Consider the following 6,722-nt stretch of genomic DNA (forward strand, 5'->3'; position numbering starts at 1 on the left):
TTTTTTTTTTTTAAATCAAATCTTGTGATAATTATTGAAAGAATTACCTGAAATACTGACTCGATAGTATGATGCATGGGGATTTCTTTGCATTTTACGCAAGAGAAAAAGTCCCCATAGGCACTCCTTTCAGACATGCCGTTTACATCATGGCGTCGTATACTAAGGATAAATCTCTCGATAAAATAAATAATAAGGTACATTTATGCAAACACACGTAAGACAAGAATACAAATGCTTATTCGTGTGAATCGACTATTTTTTTTTTGTCGTTATAATATCTATTGCTTTTCACGCATATTGCGCTCTATCAGAAGTATCTAAGCTGCGATTTTCATCTCACAAACTTGTTTTACAGAACATCGTTTCTACAAGTGTCGAATTTTCCCAATGGAGTCTCTGATCATCTGAGTTTGTTATGCATAGAAACAATACAGTTGGCAAAAATAGGCGCGAGAATAAAATTCAAATACACCGAAATAGACTATGCTTACGGGCAGAAGGTCGCAGTCTCAATAGTCCTTAACGAATCAGAAAATGTCAAAAAAATAAATAGCAGCAGCTGAACGCACACGTCAATGAAGTATAATAAAAAGGGGATAAATGAAAACAACTGATCGACAACAGTATAGTTTATTATGGAGGAAGGGTGTTATAGATTTGACTAGCGGACTATTATCTACAGAAAAGATAACCCGATACAATTACTGAAAATACGGCCCTGTAATATCGATCATCAAACAGAACCTCAGGGGAGTTAGCGTAACTAGCAGAGAGAATGATCCCTGGCCGTCTATGACGTTGGACGTCTCGTAAATGCGGTCGCCGTTAAACAGAAGCTATACAACATTGAGAATGGCGGCATAGCTATTAGTCGTATTGTTTGAAGCCGAAACCTGCTCAACTTCGCAGGTAGTTGGATCCAACTCAATACTGCTATTCAGAAATATTACGGCACGAGAAAAAAGTGGCAATAATAATGCCTACATAAAACTAATTTAGTATTAGGTCACGACCTATAGCGACTATACGTTCATATCTTACCAGCTGCTTGATCTAATGCCGTGCATCAAAGTGACATGTTCCAACATGTCTATTTTTCGTCGGCTCATAAAGAGGTTTCAATAAAAAAAAAGAAAGAAAGAAAAAAAAGCAACCATAGAAATTTGCAGATGCTTTCCAAATGGTATGGTTAAGAAGTGAGCTATAGAAAGCTAAGCTAGGTTTCCTTTCGAAACCTAAGGCTCATCTTGACCTTTCGAAATTGATAAATACAAATTATCCCAGCGCAAAGCCTGTGGAAGCTCGAAACGTAAGCTATTCATTTGAACAGCTCATATCGTATGTCTTCATTATGATGATACTAAATGAGCTGTTCAGATAGATACAGACTGTTGGTGACGATTGTACATGAGTGTTGTACGAGAATATCTAGGTATGCAGGTGTACAATTGAACGTACGCTCGGATGTGCCCAAACGCAGGGCCAGTTAGACAGGACAGGGCCTTCTGCAACTACGCGTGCAGCGACGCAATTATGTTTCACTACTGTATTAGTGGATATACTATGATAGCGGCATCTTTTTACCGCCAATAACGATGATTCGCTTTTAAGCAAGAGTATATAATGAATTCGTATCTCGTGATTTTCGCAGGTCATCATTCAGCATAGCGCGATCCTGATTCATCGGATTCAACAAAAGTGGGTGTCAACGCTTACAGCTAATATTACAGTGTTTCGAGTGGTTAAACGCGTTTAATAAGCGAATCTACTGACTTGCAGGACCGCCTAACATTTAATTTCGCAGTCGAGCTAACTTACCTCGAGTCGTCTGGCATATATATACACAAACAAACTGCTCATAAGACCTTTTTTTTTTGCAATATTATGCAACATATAGGGACGTGTAGGTTGTAGGAACTTTATGGACAAAAGGAACTTGACATGACGCGTACAGCACGCCATTTTCCAACTGCCTTGATCCCCTATAACTTTCAAAAACCGCTTTTACACCCCTTAATCGCTTTTTGCCGTTCATTGAAATTGACTTGAGTAGTTATGGACCCAGCTCGTTTTCGAACAGCAAACGATCTGCCAGAATGCGCTGGTGATGGATATCGAAGACAACAACGGCGGAATCGACGCAGCTCTGGCGCACCCTTACGAGCTGCGCCTGGCACGATTTTCCCGGTTGCAAGATACTGGAGACCCGCTGCTGTTCGAGGTGGTCATAGAGGCTCTCTTTTGCACAACCGTACCAATCCGGCTTCACGAGCGAAACCTTTTGTCAGAAGTGCGAACGCCTATCTGATTGGCAGAAACATAAACGTCTTCAACAGACATAGGGGAACAGGGCTCGAGCGAAGGTTTTCGCATGGACGATTTGCGCGGGTTAATTATAGGAGGTCGACAAGGGGTGGCGCATCGTCTAGACGCAACCAAAGGCCAGCTGATACAAGGAATACTTTGGTATTTTGGCAAAATGTAGCGCCAGTTGCTGGGGGCGATAGTAACCAAGCGCATGAGCCGCCATTCAACGCATTGCGAAGACGACCGATAAGCCCACTAACACGTTTCGGTGTGGGAATGACCCGATTTCGATTAGGCAATGGCATCGGCCCATCGCGAACTGTTCAGTTCAATCAAGATCCGACACCCCTATCGAATGAGGAGGCGCTGCCAACCCGGGCGCAGTTCTATGGCAATGGTCCGGCCGGTGGAGATGTAAGTTCTGACGACAATCTTGACTGGACAAACTAACCTAGCCTGAAGCTAATCAAAAAAGGAAAAAAAGTCTTGACTTTTCTTCTGTTTTCTATAAATTCACTAGTTTTTGCTTTGCCGTAGTCTTTTCTCGCCAGTTTTTTTCTTTTTTTTTTCGCAAGTGCAACTTCGCCTTCGCAGATGCTCCAGCTTTTTAGTCTACACATTCGCACAAAGGTACACAGTAATCAGGTTGTTTGTGTTCACTGGCCTAAAAAACAACCAAAACAGGGATTAAAAAAACCCACGTTAAATTGGCCAATGTCTGCGATTGATTTGTTTTTAAAATAAACAAAGGCGCGTGCGCGTGTAATTGATAACCGATCACTGGAGAGCGATATTTATGAAAATAAAATAAGCCATACTTTAACCGATCACTGGAAAGCGATATTTATGAAAATAAAATAAGCCATACTGGTTGTAAGTAGTCAATAGCTAAATCAATAACTAACTAAGTAGTAACTTAACCGTGACAATTATATGTGTTGGTTAGACGAAAAAGACTAAATCATCATACCGCAATAAATACGGAAGTATTGCCAAATCGACCAGCAGAAAGCGTATTGAGAGACCCTCGCGTTATCGTTTGTTATTCTTGCATGTCGACAAACTGCCGCGCAAACATATGCCTCTTAAACACTTCGCCGAGCCTTCTATTCCATAGAATTATACAAGATGAGTCATCTCGATAATGGGAATACTAAACCTGACGCTAAGCATTCAGCAGTGTATTATTTTGTACGTTCGGTTGACGAACCGACCGCCGCTAAATTATCGATTTAAGGTGAATACTTTCTTCGTCACTCGAGACGAGGGGGTGCTCGAACATCAACCAACATCGATGGCTGGATAATATCAACATCTCTGCTTACAACTGTCTCTCTTTTTTTGTTTGCCTTTTTGTTTTTTTTTTTTTGTTTCGCTGTTTAGCGAGCGTAGATATATGCGCTACCCGTCAAACGTTCGTTACGGTGACCTTTGGCGTCGACCAAACACCACCGCTGACCGTAGCAGAGTTGACCGGGCGGCTGGAGCGACGCGCACTGTCGGTAGAGCTCGCGTCAATTCGTTTTTTTGCGAGCTACGTAAAAACGACGTCAGTTGAACCCTTTCTGCAGACGGGCGTTTGTTATTCTAAAACTGAGAGATTAATAGTAAATGTAACGATATCGTTATTCGACTAGACCTCGATAGACCGGTGGACGGCTTAGTAGTAGCTGAGCAACGGGGGAGTTGGCCTAATCTCTACGTTGGCATGGAACTGATGCCTCTAGACTGCTGTGATGTTACGCAACGAGTGTCTCTAGGATAGATTGTTATATTCGTGTGTGTTTACAATATTGCGGTGAATTTCTACTTGCTGGATTGCGCGTCAGACCAAATTGTCTTTAGTGGAAACAGTGATCTTAGTATGAAGTTTGCTCAATATATTACTTAATCAACTAACTTTGGTTCCATGTTTAAGTCAGGACGAAGCTCTGACATATAGAATTAAGCATTCCATACACCAGGAATATAGGAAAAGGATCACCAGAGATCTGCCCACAATGGAGGATGAAACGCACGAACCGCAACAGGAACTGGCCGACTTCGAGAGACGTCTGGAAGATATTGAAAATCGTCTCTTGGAACTACAGCAACGCCAGGTGAAAATGTCAGATACGCCCAATAGTGAAACGCAAATCTTGACTCTCGAGTGGGCTTGTAACACAGATGTTCAGGACCTATTAACAAGTGTCGAGGGTTCGCTCCTGGGGGTCAAGTTCAAACTATTGCTAGATCGTAACATGCTTTATATTGACGTAATCAACATCAACGATCTACTTCGCGGTACATTTTGCAAAAAGTTTGATGTGACCGTTCTGCATCCGCTGGGCGGCGCGTACATAAAGCGTAGTCAAAAAATTATAAGTAACAAAAAATTGTTCAAACATCAGCGACTACTTGTCCTAAATTCATCGAATTATTTCGACACATTGGTCCGTCAAGAACTTGACATACAAGTTTCCGTTAAAGATTATACGTCACCGCTTACCATTTTCGATCGTGTGAAGCAATACTGTTTTCCCGGGTCGACGACGCCTGTCCCAATCAGTTCTCAGGAACAAGAAAGTGATTAAAGTGTAAATCTGCCGCTCCTTCCAATCACAGTATTGTACAACAATTTAATAGAGATCCAGTGTGACATTGAAGATGAGTAGGTACTTGGAGAAATGGGGTCTAACCATTGAAGTTAGGCCTTGTACTCGGCCACCCACACGGCCTTTGCCCTGGTGAGGCTTGTAAAAGTATCACGAAACTCCCGCTCAAAGAAATCGAACCTAGTATACTAAATGCATCGCTGCCTCTCGGCCGTTGCAGTAGTGGATGGACGAGTTCCTTGAATAGTGTAACTCAATATGTCATATTTTGATAAATGCATTTGATAAATGCACGAGTGACAAGTCGAACTCGAGCTAATAAAACAATATGCCTAACATACCTTTTTTAAATTATCCCTAAGTTTGCAGAATTATTGAATAATTATGTGTATTACTAACTATAGTGATATTAATAAATATTTAGTTATTACCGGAACATCTTAAATATTTTTCTTATTACTGAATTCCCGAGATATTATATTTAATGAAGACCTGCACACTGGATCACAACAGATGTGTATGCCGACTAGATATTACAAGTGTTCCTTCTCCACCATAATTAAGAAAGAAATTATAGAAATAGAAGAACTGTGGTTCTTTGGACTTCCTACGCTACCTACCATTCTTAGCAAAACAGAACTGGTCAAAAGTTGTAGTATTTAATTCACAACTTCTCCGATACATAAATTAGTGCGTTCCAGCAAAAAAAAAAACGTTATTTTCATCCATTTTATCACACGTTTTATTCTCTAAATTTATATCTACAAGAACAACTCAACTTTCCGGTAATGATCTTGCGCTGTCTCAGGCAGGAACTTCGGTGGAGTTGTTCGTGTCAACAAGCGCCAACCCAGTCAACCTAGGTCGAGATGATAGCGCGACTTTTAGAAATAGACCAAAGCTTCCTAAAATGTCTTACCTTTAAGGGTGGTGATTAGTTGTGTTTTTCTATGAGGTAATTAGATTATTAGATAGGCGCCTGAGTATTAAGGGGTTGCAACTTTTTGTTTGTCGTAGACCTTGTGATCATCAGGTACTTTTTGCGTCTATTAACAGTTTTCGTATAGTTTACCTGATGTTTGCTCGTGTAATGACTTCCGGTGTCACATTGTCAAAAACGTTCAGCCTTTTACTGGTTCAATCTATCTGAAGAGTTCTATGTTTGAAAACATCAATGCTAACATTGGAAAAATTCTATTAGACGGCAATAGTCCAACAATAATAATGCCGTGTGTTCCTTACGCGTATAGACAGAAGCATAGCCAAGTGGGTCAGTTTAGGCATCTCTATAAGCCCGTTAAATCTATTTGTTTTCAAAATTTCCTATAGGTTGACCGTTACATATATGTATATATATATATATATGTTTGCGGTGGAAGTACCGACAGTTAATGGACTAAGTAAATGGGTTGGGCAACGAAAAAGATAATCTATATACATAATAATAATAATAATAATAGTATTAAATCCATCTTGGAGCAAACATAAAATGTATATGACTGTTTACAACAGAGGTCTGATATAAAATTAGCTCAGCTCAACGTATCGACTGGAGCGAGACGCTTCCCGTTACTTAGTGTATATATATATACATAGCATAGACGCTACACATCCCGTATATTTATGAACAAATAGCAATAGAGCGCTTTACAAGCTCTTGTCTACCTATCAAAAGAAAGTACATCTAGAGAAAATAATTCTTCTAGTTATTAAGGCGTCGTACGCGACGATGAGCTCGGTTTGCTGAGCTATGGAACTTGCCCCCTACGTTTTAAGCTCTGCTATAAAAACGATTTCGTTTTAGTTCTACTTAAACAT

The 6,722-nt window shown here is 40.4% G+C and overlaps 1 long non-coding RNA gene across 1 annotated transcript; it reads left to right on the plus strand.

The window, feature by feature from the left end:
* The first annotated feature begins 1,597 nt into the window (after nt 1-1,597).
* On the plus strand, nt 1,598-3,137 carry LOC111264493 (uncharacterized). Its single transcript, XR_015312681.1, has 2 exons — nt 1,598-1,701; nt 2,057-3,137. It is a non-coding gene; the product is annotated as an uncharacterized LOC111264493 (long non-coding RNA).
* Nucleotides 3,138-6,722: the final 3,585 nt, after the last annotated feature.

The sequence above is a fragment of the Varroa jacobsoni genome, unplaced genomic scaffold (genome assembly GCF_002532875.2).
Source record: "Varroa jacobsoni isolate VJ856 unplaced genomic scaffold, vjacob_1.0 scaffold_96, whole genome shotgun sequence".
Taxonomy (NCBI): Eukaryota; Metazoa; Arthropoda; class Arachnida; order Mesostigmata; family Varroidae; genus Varroa; species Varroa jacobsoni.